Consider the following 15,586-nt stretch of genomic DNA (forward strand, 5'->3'; position numbering starts at 1 on the left):
AGAGGTTGACATGGTATGTGTGTATGTGTGTGTGTGTGTGCATGTATGCGTGTGTGTGTGTGTAAGAGAGAGATTTTGTAAAGATTAAAAGAGAATGGACTCAGAATTTAGATAGTTTCATTTTAAATCATAGCTCTGCTATTTTCTGCCTGCTTCTTCAAGCAAAATTAGTTAACTTCACTTAGATGCTTTTCTTATAGATTGTGATAATATCACTACTTCTCAGGGTTGTGTTGAAAATTAAGTGATAACTGATTATATTTGACTTAGCATAGTGGGTGGTACAGAATCAGTGTCATTCACTGAGTGACCTTTGATAAGCCCCTTCACTACTTGAGGCTTCCATTTCTTCATCTGAAAAGAAGGTCATTGTATGAAATTATGGTTTGATCCCTTACAGCTGTAAAATGTCATGATTCTTTTCAGTACTAACTGGAACTTCTGGGAAACAGTCCTGTAACCTACTTTCTCATTAATACCATTCAATAGGACTAAATATTCTACTAGGCTGGAAAAATCAAAACATCATTATTTTACAGGTAGGTTTTTGTTCCACTACTGAGAGTCTGGCAGATATTGGAATACTGGGAATATAGAGAAGGCAATTTTTGTTACATTTCCTGTGGGGTAAGAAAGGGAGAGCTTATTTTACTCTCAGATAATTGTACAAGTGTAGCTTCCCAATTCTCAAATTAAGACATAGTCCAAGATATGGACTTCCAGATAAAATTCAGTAGGCTCAGTTAAATTTGTATTCCAGATAAACAATAAGTAATTTCTTAGTATAAATATTTTCCAAATAGTGTATGGGATATATATTAAAAATTACTATTTGCAGGGCAGCCCAGGTGGCTCAGCAGTTTAGCACCTGCCTTCGGCCCAGGGCCTGATCCTGAAGACCCGAGATCAAGTCCCACATCAGGCTCCCTGTGTGGAGCCTGCTTCTCCCTCTGCCTGTGTCTCTGCCTCACTCTCTCTCTTTCTCTCTGTGTGTTTCTCATGAATAAATAAAATCCTAAAAAAAAAACTTAAAGAAAATTACTATTTGCTTATCTGATACAAAAATATAATGGGGGAGCATCTGAGTGGTCCAGTTGGGTAAGCGTCAGACTCTTGATCTCAGCTCAGGTCTTGATCTCAGGGTCCTGAGTTCAAGCTCTGCATTGGGCTCCACACTGGGTGTAGAGCCTACTTAAAACCAAACCAAAACAAAACAAAACAACCTGGGACTTCTGTATTAGTTTTACTAAATCTGACAGCATTGTAACAACATAATTCACATGACTATTATATTAAATCTTTGCCAGAAGTAAAAAATTCACAACGACCCTCAAATCTGTCTCCTCCTCAGTATCCCTACTACTGCCCCATGGTTAAGACTGTGTTATGGACTGAATGTTTGTGCCCTACCCCCATTCGTATGTTGAAACAGTCCCCACTTTCCACCCCCCCCCCCCACTATCCCACTTCCCCTGCTGATTGTAATGGTATTTGGAGATGGGACCTTTCGGAGATCATTAGGGATAGATCAGGTCGTGAAGTTGGGCTCTTCATGACGAGATTAGTACTTTATAAGAAGAGACCATAGAGCTCTCTCTCTTTCCTGCTTGTGAAACTCCAAGAAAGAAGGTTATCTGCAAGACAGAGGATACTCACCATTAACTGAATCAACTGGTATACTGATCTTAGACTTCCAGCTTTCAAAACTTTGAAAAACAAATACCTGTTGTTGAAACCACATTGTTGTGATATTTTGTTACAGCAACTGAAACAGACTAAAACTCACTGTATCATCTCTGAGACTAAAATCAGTAATAGCTTCCTAGTCTTTTTACTTTCATTTTGTCTTCTGTTTTGTTTGATGGAAGTTTTTAATAAAAAACAGTGTGAGGATGAATATTTCAAACCTTAATAAAATCATATCATTTTACTCCTTTATATCCTTCAGTTCTTCCTCATTGTCTGCCAAATTCATTAACATAGCATAAAGGTGGTAAATGGTTATGGGAGACAGTCACCTTTCAGAGTTTTGTAATAGAGTCTTTGAAATAACAATGTTTTTATCTAGGATCTGCCATTTCCGATCCCTGGGAACTCTTAATTTTTTTGAGCTTCAGTTCCCTTATTTGTAAAATAAAAACAATAGTATTTCCTAACATATATTCCTGTTATCATGGTTGAATAGATGAAACATTATTGGTAGATTGGAAATACTGAATACAGGGCTCGACACCAAGTAAAGAGTTAAAAAATATTAGTGGGGATGTCATTTTCATGGTGCCCCTGCCTCTCCTCCTACCACATCACTGTCCTCTCCAAGTTCATCTGTCATCTTATCTCTCTGCTCCTAGAACAGTACACTGCTGCTATGCTTCTCATCCTTTTCATATGCTGTTATTGCTATCTGACATGGCCTTTCTCCTAGAATTGTTTTCCAGACACTAAAATATCATATTTGGGAGATCTTTTCTTGACCTTCCATGAATATTAGTCTCTGTCTAGAAGTGCACTGCCTAAAATGTCTTACCTCTAAAATCATGAGAAAAAAATTATTAACTCTTCTAGAATGCTCATTCTGATAAGTCATCAGCAAGATATAGCATTCTGAGTTCTTAGATGCAGAGCAGAAGCAGATATTTGGGTGCATTATAACCATTGAAGAAGTTCTTTTCAGGAAGTGAGGAGTGAAGGAAGCAGGATAGGTAAGAAGTAAATCCAAGAAATTATGTGGACTCACATAAGTCTGGACTTAGTCTGATGCCCTGGGAGTAAGGAGGTATTTTGGAACATAATTTGTACCTGAGTTATCTCACCATAAGGCAAGAGGCTCAGTTGTTGGTGCAGCCATCACAAACTGTCTGAATAGGTGAGGACCAGGATATGGGACTTGTGTAACCTCCCAAGGAGTATCTCCCCTCCTTGGCAAAGGGTGATTTTCCAAAGAAGGTCATGGAATTATTTGCAGGTTATCTGGAGGATGAGTACACCAGCCTCAAAAGAGGATGTGGGCAAGGCACCAGATATCTACTAGAGTCTTTTAACTGGATAAAACTTAAGGCCCTCCAATCTAATAGCTTTATTTTACTACCAAGAAATGAAAATCTAGAATGACTAAATGGTTTGCTCAGCTCCAACTGTATATTAAATCTGAGCTGGGGCTAGAGTTTGGGTCCCCTATTTTTCAAAATCAGAGCTCTTTCCACTACACAAAAGAACATTTACTTCTATGGTGTTTTCTATTAATGAATGCATATCCATTTATGTATTGATGTATTTTTACTCAGACTCTGGGTTCCCAAGGCATACTAGCTGACCTGTTGAAAGGTATAGCTTTTGACCAAGGTAAGGAAACTAAACTACCTGCCTGAAATGAGTTAAGTTCACAATGCTTGTGGAGGATAGTTTCAACTTGTTATTATTCCAAGGTTAATACCAACCAGGTTAATGAGGTCAAAATTGCATTTGTTGGGTCAGAGAATGAAGTGGTGTTTAGATGAAAAGAAAATTGTTAAAACTGACAAAGAGAGCTAATGATAATGAGACGCTTAATGGTGTGATGGAGGAGAGAGACAGCTGTAACACTCTCTTAATGGAAGTTCAAATGATTTTTGCTGAACTTTCTCTTAATTCCTTTGCTCTTGCATAATGTATGATTTATCACAACTAAAACCCTGAGCACAGTGGATAAGCCAGGATTTTGAGATATGCCTTCAGACACTCTTTAATCAGTTTCAAGGTTTTGTTATTCTTGAGCTCCCTTTTCTCTTGAAAGTAAATTTAGGTAGTACTTAACAGCAAGTACTGAGGGAAGTTATATTAGTGGATGATATAGTGGAAAATGACAAATATTCATTGTTAGGCAAATTATTAGATTCACTGAAAAAATATTTTTATAGATTATTGCATTGCTGGAAGAAAATATCAAAAAACAAACAATATAATACTCTTTAAGATTTAATTGATCTGACAGTGTCTCTTTTCTTCATAAAATGGCACAACCTATCACTTATTCCCATTCACCACCACCTCAATCTCATAAATTTATTCTTCTGACTGTGTCCTTTTCAGGAAACTAACCTCTTTTTTTTAAGATTTTTTATATATTTATTAGAGACACACACAGAGAGACAGACAGACAGACAGACAGACAGAGACAGAGAGAGAGAGAGGAAGAAGGAGGTTCCATGCAGGGAGCCTGATGCAGGACTCCATCCTGGGTCTCCAGGATCACTCCCTGGGCTGAAGGTGGCGCTAAACCGCTAAGCCACCAAGGCTGCCCAGGAAACCAACCTCTTCATGCATTTAGAACTCCAGAATCAGAGATAGGTTGCTACTTAATAACTGTTTGACCTTGTGTTGCTTACCTTCTCTGACCCTCAATTTCCCTTTTTATACATCTATAGATAATGTGTATACAATCTGCAGCTCAGTATGTAGTAAGGACTTCGTGGGTTGTTTGCATACAATTCTTAGTGCATAGTAAATTTCCATTATTTTGAAAGAAAATAATTGTTAGTTTAGGGTTAAATGTGTAGTATAAAATAATACTAGTATTAGAAAAAAATGGGTAAATTCTGCTATAATCTTGAGGAGGGAAAAACTTTCTTATTATGGCTCAAAATGAAAAACAAGAGACTGTTAAGTTACACTTAAAACAAAAACAAAACCTTTGCTTGGCAACAATCAGCATAATGAAAAAACAAACAAATGAAAAACTGTCAAACTTGAAAAAATACCAGTTTTAGTCAGGGAATACCTCTAGCCACATGTTTCATTTCCTTCTTCAGGCTTCGACCTACCACCCACATGCTTCCCTCTTTCTTGTTCCATCTGCCTGGAACAGTCCTGTGCATTGTATCCTTCTCTTCCGAGAAGTGAGTTATATCCACCCCCCTTTCTCCCATCCTAAACCTCATCAGAATATATCCCTCAATCCCAAAGGAAAAAGAAAACTCTAAATGGGAAGGTATGTATTTTATAAATAGCATATGCTTTGTCCTTGGCTCAGGAAATTTCCAAGAATATGGCCAATTTGTGTCAGAGTTATCAGGTGTTATGTGTTTTTCTTCTAATTCTGACCCGTATTTGCAGAGAAATAAAATAGAGGAAAAGGGAGACATGTTTAGTACTTCTCCTGGAAGTCCCAAGAATCTTTCTGTTTCCAGAAATGGAATGTCCTTAGATAAAAGCATGCTCAGAGAGCTCCCCAGATTGAATTCTAACAACCATTTCCTCAATCTGAGTTGTTCATTTGTTGTTGTCTTTCTACCTCAGAGGTAATAAGAATTGGGGACTTAGCTTAAATGCTGGTCAAGAAGCATTTGTAAAAAAAAAAAAAAAAAAAAAAAAGCATTTGTATTACATCTCATTTTAGCTTTCTTTTTTTTTAAAAGTCAATCTCCCCATTTAGCACCCACATTTTACATTCATACTCTACCATGATGGTCCCTTGGAGTAATTATGTGCTGACTGTTCCCAAGAAATCAGACTTGCCCTTTACCTGATAATATGGGATTTTGAATGCACAAACACCAAAGATGGCAGAGAATGAAGAATCTACCTTCTAAAACATAATTAATATCCACCTGTTAAATCGCCATTTAGGTGCTTGGAGATAATAGGGAAAAAATGCTTAATAACCAACCCTATTGGTAAATATTTTTAGGCAAATAAAAATGTTGTTTTAGTATGTAGACAACTTGGTGAGGACATATTTTTTGTCTTATTTTCAGATTAAAAACATTAATTTTTTGATTTTTACAAATCAAATAATTTTTTGCTATTATTTAGTTTCTGTTATGTGCTACAGGCACTCTTCTAAATGATGAGAATATGTCAGAGAACCAAACAGATTAAGCTCTCCTATTTCTGCAGAGTTCATAATACAGTGGGGAGAGTTACAGTATCTGTATTATATTAATATCATATAATATGTGAATGTAACATATACTAAGGATAAAAAAAAGAGAAAGAAAGAAAGAAAAAAGTTAGAATAGTATGACACAGGGGAGTAGGACCAGATTGCAGTGTCTTTTTAAAAAGATTTCTTTATTTATTTATTCATGAGAGAGAGAGAGAGAGAGGCACAGAGACAGGCAGAGAGAGCAGTAGGCTCCATGCAGGGAGCCTGATGTGGTACCCAATCCCGGGTCTCTAGGATCACGTCCTGGGCCAAAGGCAGCGCTAAACCACTGAGCCACCCGGAATTCCCAGATTGTAGTATTAAATATGGAAGTTGGAGAGATCTTAATAAAAATGAGAGATCTAAGAAAACACTTGAAGAAACTAGAGGAGCAAACCCTATGTTTGTCTGGAGATTAAGCAGAGTCCATTAGGGAAGAATGTGCTAGCACATTTGGGCATGGCTGGAGAAGTGTGGGCAAGGAGGAGGAATTGAGAACAGACTGTGGAGTGAGAGCAAGGACAGTGGTTGTAAATCAGTTAGGTGCATTCTCCATGTCACATGGCAAGAAGGTAACAAAATGGGAATTCAAATCAAAATTTCCCTCTCTAAAGGCAGTTCTTTCTACAAGGTTGAATTGTATGTATAATGTTCTTCTGTGTCAAGGATTTTGCTGAGTCAAGCTTTGTAATATTTGAGATGGAAAAAGGATGGAAATACTCCTCACCAGACTGAACCTACTTCCACATTCCTTTTCTCTTATCTTCCTGCCACCCTCTCCTGTTTCTAGCTTGATTCAAAGACAGGGCTAATGAATCTCTGGAGTTGCTTCTAAATGGATATAAAATTACACCATAAGTAAGATCTTGAGTTCAATTATCTTAGTCTTTTCAATTTCAATCTGTGCTTCGGATGCCTGTCAGAAACTTCCCCACCTTGCTCTCCGTGATTATATTTTATATTAAAGTATTGAACTTTATATCAATCCAAATGATTTTGTGGAGCCAAATCCATAGATTACTCCCAGTGAGAGAAAAGTAGTCTGGTACCAGGGTCACTTCCTTTGCTGTTATCCTTAGTATTATGAAATAATTTAAAGAAAAATTTAAATGAAGTTTGAAGGAAAGCATGGAACTTCAAGAGAATATCTCTAATTATGGCAGTAATTGTAATGAATCTTTGGCTGGATTCTAATGTAGGTTAGATGTGGGAGTATCCTAATAGGATATATTCAGTAGAGGAATGCCCAGAGCTCACTGGTGCTTAACATAGTATGTAGTTCTTAACTGCCTTTGTAACTCATGGGCCCATGGACCACAAATTAAGAAACAATCCTAGGAGATCAACCCTGGAGAGATCATAAATGTCTTGTGCAGTTTGTTTATTATCTCTTTGAAATTATGTGAAAATTGCATGCATGTGTATATTCATTATTTTGGGGAATAAGGTCTACAGATTTTATTAGTTTATTGACCTCAAATAAAGGAAGAATCACAGACCAAATAGTTTCCTACCACTTGATGCTTTGTAAAAAATAGTATTTTAGATTTTTGTGGTAGTTTACAAAACATAGATATATTTATTTACCCCAGTGTTCAAAGATCCTGTTCAGACACCACATGCATAGTGTTTTGGAGTGGGGCAAATTATGAGTAGTATAAGAAAACCATATGACAACATGAATACTTAGAAGTTTTATGGAGACTGTAATGTTTCTATTACTATGATTAGGCTTCCTGAAATAGAAAATCAGACTCAAACTAGTTTAAGAAATAGAATTGGCTTAGATAACTGAAAACTACAGAGATAATATTGCATTTACGTGTAACTTTATCCAGAAGTTTTTTTTGTTATTAGGGCTTCAGCTTAACCACTCTTTCAGCTTTGCCACCTCACTGGGTCAGCTCTGTCTTCAAGTTGGCTTCTGTTTATGGAAGCAAGTGTACATAGCAGGTCTGTACATTGTGTTGTCTCAGCACAGTGAAAAGGAAGAGACCTCTTGATTGCAGCATTCCCTGGATAGCCCCAAGACTCTCACTCTCTTGGGCTAGCTCACTAGTTCACATGCCAACTACTGAACCCACTCATGATGAACAGAGGGCTATACACACACACACACACACACACACACATACACACGCACGCACACATGTGCACACTCCTTGGTTTAGGTTGCTCACAGACTATTCTGGAGATGCTGGGAGTAGAATAATTTTCCCTGGGGCCTCCTAGACACCAGAAGGGAATGCTGTGGGGTATGGGAAGGTGCTCACTAACTGAGGCTATGGGCACATGGAGGAGACAAAGCATCAATAGCAAGGACAAGGAAAAAAAAATCTGGTGACATAAGTAGTAGCATGGCTATTTTAAATGAAGAAATGGAAGCCCAGAGAATTAGAATAGTAGCCAGAAAGCATACAGCTGTTAAGTAGAGGACCTGGGGCTCAACCCCTGAACCTCTATCCTCAAATTTATTGCACTCTCTAATATATACTGTTGCTTTTACAGTAACCTTCAAAGCATCTTTGGCTATAATCCTGTGAATAAACTGTGGGGTAATGTATGGCATAGACCAATGGCAGCTGCTAATTTTAGTTTCAGTTCCAAATACAGAGAGAGTTCAGGCAGTGGTGTGGATTTCACTTGCAGGGCACAGTAATACTCTGCACTTCTCGGAGGCTTTTCAGCTGAGACTGTCAAAGGTCTCCATAGAGATGAATCATCTCCTACTCAGTAATTGAGGAGCCAGAGGCAAAGGGTGGTGAATTAGCCAAGCCACCCCTCGAGCTACCCAGATGGCCTTGGTCTCCAATGAACGTTTTACCGTTGTTTTCTACTATAAATAAGTACATGCACTCAGGAGCCTGAGAGTCCAAAGACCAGGGGTGAACCAGGGAAACTGTGATTAACTTTTCTCTGGCTGGAGAGAGAAAATGGAAACATTCAGTAGCAAAGTATATCTTTGCTAACATGAAAGTGCCCATGACTTGAGCAGATTGAGTTCTGCTCCTGGCTCAAGAAGAATCTGACCTTAAGCATATTACTGTTCCCCTCACTTTAAGATGAGGTGTTTGGACTAGACCACCAGAGAGGCCCTTTTTAGCTTTAATAGCTTCTGTTCCTCATTGTGGATCTTTATTCCTATCTTAGCAATTGGAGTTTGGAACAAAATATCATTCAAAGGATAGTTCAGTGGCATTGGATCAGTGCTGTTCATACTTAATGTTGAAAGGGGTCAATCAGAAATCTTGTAAAAATTCAGAGTGCGATTGATTGATCAGGGTTCAGGGGAAGCCCAGGAGTCTGCATTCCTAACCAATTCTGGTTGATACCACTAGGGCCCATTCCTAGCCTATATTGTGCACACTAGGAGTAAGAATGGTTTAGAGTTCAGTATGCTTCCAGGAAATGAATCCAGAGAAAAGAACAGAAGATGAGGATGGGTACAGAAAAAGTGGGACTGTCAACACAAAATTACAGCATTTATGAGTTGAGACCTGTAGATTAAAAAACAAAACTATAGTTTGATAAAAGCATTAATCCAAACCAAAAGACTCTATAGAAATTAAATGAATTTTTAATGTCTTCGCAGCTGCTTGTAGTGATAGCTTACAAGGAGAACCACATCTGCTTCTCTCTTTAATTGACACAACACTGTTTGAGAAATATGAGATAGGCTTTAAAGGCTTCCTGCATTGGGCAGATGAGGGCACTCCCCAGTGCAAAGATTTTATTTCTTAAGTGGTCTGGGATTGTACTGCCAGTTAAAGATGTATTAAAACTCCCACCAGGATCCCTAATTCCTGGTTCAGGATGGTTCCTATTATATGGCACTGCCCCACAAACTGAGTCCTCCCCTCTACGAACTACATTATTTTTTTGTTTGTTTGTGTTAATGGAATTGTTATATCCCTGCAACGAAATGCAAATAATTTTCTTTTAAGTAATAACCATCGTGTTCCTGAAACTATTTGTATGGGCACCCTTCATTTATCTTTCACTATAATTTCAGTAATGAGCATGAAAAGATCTGGAGAAAAATTTGTGTGAAAATACCCAACATAAGATCTAGCAGTGACTCATTTCACAAGCCATCTTTATTTTCTACTATTCTTATTCTCTGGGTCATTGATGATCTCACAATGAAGTTGCAACCTTTGCTTCATATGTTCCCTCTTGCATGTGTCTCAGTATTAATAATTAGAGCTTAAAATAAATGCATATCCTAGAATGAATGGTCTGTCCTTTATTCATTAGACCAAAGTATGATTCAGGACTCTCAATTTTTTCATCACCATTTTTATTCTGCACATCCTCTTTGTTCTCTGCAATGTTTTATCGACCCCTGTCAGGTTGAAAAGAAACAGATAAGACAGTCAGCCAATCAGGATCTGGGAAGCATGTGCTGTGTGAATGCCACCTGGTTCTGAAGGAGCAGTAAGCTGCAAGCCTGGGCATTGCTTTCTCCCTTGTTTCAGTAGATTGCAGAAGTACATTAAGTTACATATTGACTTAAAATATCACACTCACCCCCTTAATTTGAAAGGACACTGGGAGGAATATCATTTTTTGGCCACTTTCAGGTATCCTCGTTACTAATTCTATGTCAGTTTGATTCCAGGGGAATATTTTCGGTCTTTTAAAACTATTATATTTATGTCATAGGAAGATAGTTGGGGGTTCTCAAATACAACTGAACTCCTTAAGCATACATATAATATTTAGTCCTACCCCTAACAATAGCAGTTGTTATAATAATAGTTGTTAATATAAACGTAGTTGTTAATAATAAAATTATAGCAGCTAACATTTATTGAGATTTTATAATATCCAGTTATGTAGTTAAAAGTATTATCTCAGATAGTTTTCTTGATGAAAGTATAAAGCAGTTCATATTATTATTATTACCACCATTATTATTATTACTATCCCTTGTCTGTATATGAAAGATACATAGCCTCAAGGAGATTAACTCATCAAAATTCAGACACTTATTGGTTCTAAAGCCAATATTGAAATTGAGCGCCAGAATTCATGCTCTTAAATCCTATAGTTGGGCTTCCCTAGTTAAAGCCTAGTATTGCTTGTTCTATTAAATATTCTTCCTCATTGTAGGGACCTCCTGAGAGCAGAGGCCCTGACTGTTCTGTTCCTTGTAGTGATTCCAACACTTAGAATTGCACTTACTACATAGCAAGGACTTAATCTCTAAGTGGAGAGAGAGAAAGACACACACACACACACACACACACACACACACACACACACACACATGCAGAGGTGGGGGGAGGGGGAAAAGAGAAGGAGGAGAAGAAGAAACCAAACAAGGAAATATATGAAGTATTGAAAGACAGGTTTCATTGTTTTTTGATTGTATATCCCAGGAAGCCACTAAAGGAAGGGCAGAAAGAGGACATGATAATGATAATACTTGAGGAAAATAAAATCAACCTGGCAAACTTATTGTAATATTAAGTTTAATTCAAAATATTTTATAAAATATTCATTTAAAATCTGTCACCTAAATTGGGAAGATATTTCAGAATGCTTTATATTTTATATATATATATATATATTTATATATATACACACATACCAATTATATATATATAATATATACACAATATATACATATATATAAATATACAATATACATATTATATACTATATATATATATATACATATATATAAAACCAAGGGATTTTTGATTAGTTGGTATTTTAAAAGGATAGATGAATAAGTTTATATTATTAGTAGTTTAATTTTTCTTTTAAAAATACAATTAAGATGAGAACTAAATAAAGTTATTTTATATGACATAAATGTACTTTTATTATTTTACTTCTGTTACTTTCTCTCTCTCTGTAAATTTGACAATACATATTATATTTCATTAAGGTATAATGACCTCACTTCCTGTTCCTCTTAATAACTAGTCTAGGAATAAAGATTTGGATTTATCCATCACCCAAAGCGAAGTGCAGTGAGACTGTCTGCAATGATCCAGGAGCTTGGAAAAAGGAAAGGAGAGGAAGGATGTGTATATATATATATATATATATATATGCATATATATATAGTTATATATATATATATATATATAAGACTCTTCTTTATACCATTAAAATGTAATCTTTTATGTTTCTAAATTCACCAGAGAGGATAATGTTAGCTTAGCTTCTCTCCATATGGGAATGTGATATCCAGCTGTGTTTTCATGATGAACTTTCATCACAGCAAACATTCCAGATGCCCTAAAGGTTTAGATGTAATGGGATTTGATCTATATCAATTTTTCACAGTGTATCCCATATTGAATTTTTAATCCCTCCCTCCTAAAAAACATTGGGATGTACTCCACCCTGTCTGACTCTCTTCTGAGCCACTGTTTTGATACAGTTATAGAAAGAAATTACTCATCATGTTTTCAATAATATAAATCTATCTGTTTTGATTACCATAATCAAGTGAAAGTTGTCAGCAGTAAGCATATAGGTAAACTAAAACCTTTAAAGACCTCCAAAAACTATAAGCATTGTTAATTCTGAGTTATGAGTCACATACAAAGTCAGCTTGAGATAATTTGATATTAAAAAACTAAAGAATTAGATGTAGCTGGAGAGTTTGAGCTCAAAAGATACTTAGTGCTGCTAACTCAGAATGGACAGAGTATAATCTATGTTTTTATTCAATTTAATCTTTCATTGTTCAACAAATATTCATTGTTCTGAGTGCTGGGAACCTAAGAGTGAACAGGAAAAACAAAAAACAACTCCTGCCCCCATAGAGCTTGTGTTAATATTAGACATTGTATAAGAAGAGTGTATACATGTAATCAGTAGAGAAGTGTTTGTGCTCACTCATACACATGCATGCACACACAAGTCCAGTTGATGTAAAAATCTCCTTTGTATCTTCAGAAGATTTTTGAAGTACAATTCTTAGTAGGAATATGGTTTCCAAAACTAACTCTAGAAAATCTATTTTTTCCCTCATTATTTGTCAGCTAGGTCAAAGAGTGATAGGGTTATAAGAAAGGGAATGAAAAGGATATTTTGATGAAGCTGTACAAGTGAACATGATTTGAGGAAATCTTATTTGGAGGCTTTATTGTTTTTTTTATTATTATTGATGCTCCAACAAATTGCCACAAATGTAGTGGCTTGAAAGAAGATAAATCTATTATCTTAACATTTCTGGAGGTCAGATATTCTAAAATCAAGGTGTTGGCAAGGTTGTGTTCCTTCTAAGGATGCTAGGGAAAATCTATTTGCCTTTCCAGCATATAGAAGCTACCTGCCTTCCTTGGCTTGTGATCCCTCCCTCATACTACACCTGTCCTGCTTCTGTCCTATCTTTTGTGACTCTGACCCTCCAGTATCCCGCTTGTGATTACATTGGCCCCACCCAGAGAAGCTAGGCTAATCTCTCTATCTCAGAACCTTTAACATAACCATGTGTGCAAAGTCCCTTTTGTCATGTAAGATAACATACAGATTTGGGGGGTGAGCATGTAGACATCCTTTGGGACCCATTTATTCAACCTGGTACAGAGTCTGATGCATTCTATGAAATATGCAGGTTTTGACTTGAATATTTGTTTGTTAATGTGGTGCAAGTTTCTAGGGTCATGAATGCCACCTCTGAAGCCTCAGGCTCCCTGGAGCTATATATCCTCTTTTAAACAAAACCACCCTTTGTTTGCATTGCTGTAGATGACATGACAATTAGAGAACTTCCTTGTTTCATCATAAGCAAGAATGCCATTACATTCATCAGTTAAAAACAACAGATGCATGTCATCCTTCACATTTGCTATGAGGAATTATATCCCTATATATACACAAACACATATACACAGATGCACACATTTTTTTTCTTAAATTATTTTTATTTTTCTATATAGTCCTTTCTAGTAATGCTCTCAAATGAAATTTGTTAGGTTGCTTAGCTCTGACCATCTTTTAGACTCAATTAAAATTGCTAGTAATATAGTAATTAATTATATTGTATGTTGTATGTCATATTAACTTATTACACAAATTCATGTTTTCTTCTTTTGTCTGAATTTATTGCCTCACTCATCTGGGAGAATAAAATGCAGAGTTACATAATGACAAAGTCAACTGCTTTTTGTAAAGAACTTTAAGATTCTTCATTGTGAACTTAATTATATAAACGGCCCTTTCTCTTGACAACTCTAAAATATGATGGAAATGAGTGGGAAAAGCTGATGCTATATGGTTTTTCCTATCCAGCTTACATATCATGTTTACAGACATTCAATTTTAAAGACTGAGAACAGTTTTCAGACTGGAAAAAGCAGTTTTCAAAATGTATTATGGACTTACTAAGATCAGGACGAGATGGTATAGAACCATTTCTTCCTGCTTCTCTCCTAATTTAGAGATTTTAGGGACAACTAAATACAATTATAAATCCTGACATAGCTCAAGAAGCAACCTCTGAAAGATGGTAAGAAGGTGAACTAAAATTAGGGACGCTAGGCCTGAAAGATAAACACAGCTACAGAGTATTATTATGACTCCCCTATTCAGCAAAAGAAGGGAGCTTAGATTCAGCATTTCCTGACCCCAAAACTAGCAACAGAAAGTAGCTCAGGTAGCCCTCTCCCCTATCCAAACTGAACCAGAGCCCCATGGGAAACACAGAACCTGCAGGATTGGAAAGAGGATCAATTTGGAGGTCCACTAAGAATAAGCAACCAGAGAAACACTCCTTCTCACCACACCAGAGACTCTCTCCTTCACAAAGAGATGCTAAAGCTGCAGTTGCTCATTTGCAAAAGAAACATAACAAGCAGACTAATTTGAGGAGCATTCTTGTCAAAATGGGCCTGAGATACCATCTCTTCCAGTGACATCAGGAAAAGTGAGGGGCACATCTCACCACCTAATCCAGGAAGTACTCCCCAGATTCCTGCAGGCAGGAGGTCCTGCTATAGCAACCTTCCAACTAGGATGTCCTCTGTAGGCCTAGGAATGCCGACCCGCCCAGGCAGACACCAGTACAGACAGACTGAGAGGAAAGACATAGCTATAGAAGGTGTCCTGACCCACAAGGCCTCTTTTTTTCCCTGTAGGCCTGAGACTCTTCTTTTCCACTCAGAGTAGCTGGAGGTGGGGAGCACCAATAGAGCGATCCAACCACAAAGGGGCATCTGGCCAGGGAACATATCCTTTGCTGGAGCTGGTAATCCTCTCCTCTATCAAGGGATACCTAGTGGTCCCACCTGAGTAAACCTCCTAAATTCTCCTCAGGCAGCACCAATAAGAGCCAGTGGGATCCTCAGGACATCAGACGAAAATAACAATAAAACCAAGATAACACCACAATGGCTGTGAAAATTAAACTATTTAGGAACTCCAGTCCACAAAATAGACTAGGATTAGTGTGTTACAGCTAGACAGGGTGACTGCCTACTCAAATGAAAGATTTAAACAGGAGCCAGAGTCTCCTAACCCAGTAGACAACATGTCTAGGATATAACCGAAGATCACCCATCATACTAGGAACCAAGAAAATGGAAACTTGAATGAGAAAAGACAAATGACAGACATCATCATTGAGATGAATCAGATGTTACACAGAAAAAACATTTGACAAAATTCAACACTCTATTCATGTTAAGGAGTCCAGCATGTAAGTGGTAGAGGGGAATT

The sequence above is a fragment of the Vulpes lagopus genome, chromosome 7 (genome assembly GCF_018345385.1).
Source record: "Vulpes lagopus strain Blue_001 chromosome 7, ASM1834538v1, whole genome shotgun sequence".
NCBI lineage: Eukaryota > Metazoa > Chordata > Mammalia > Carnivora > Canidae > Vulpes > Vulpes lagopus.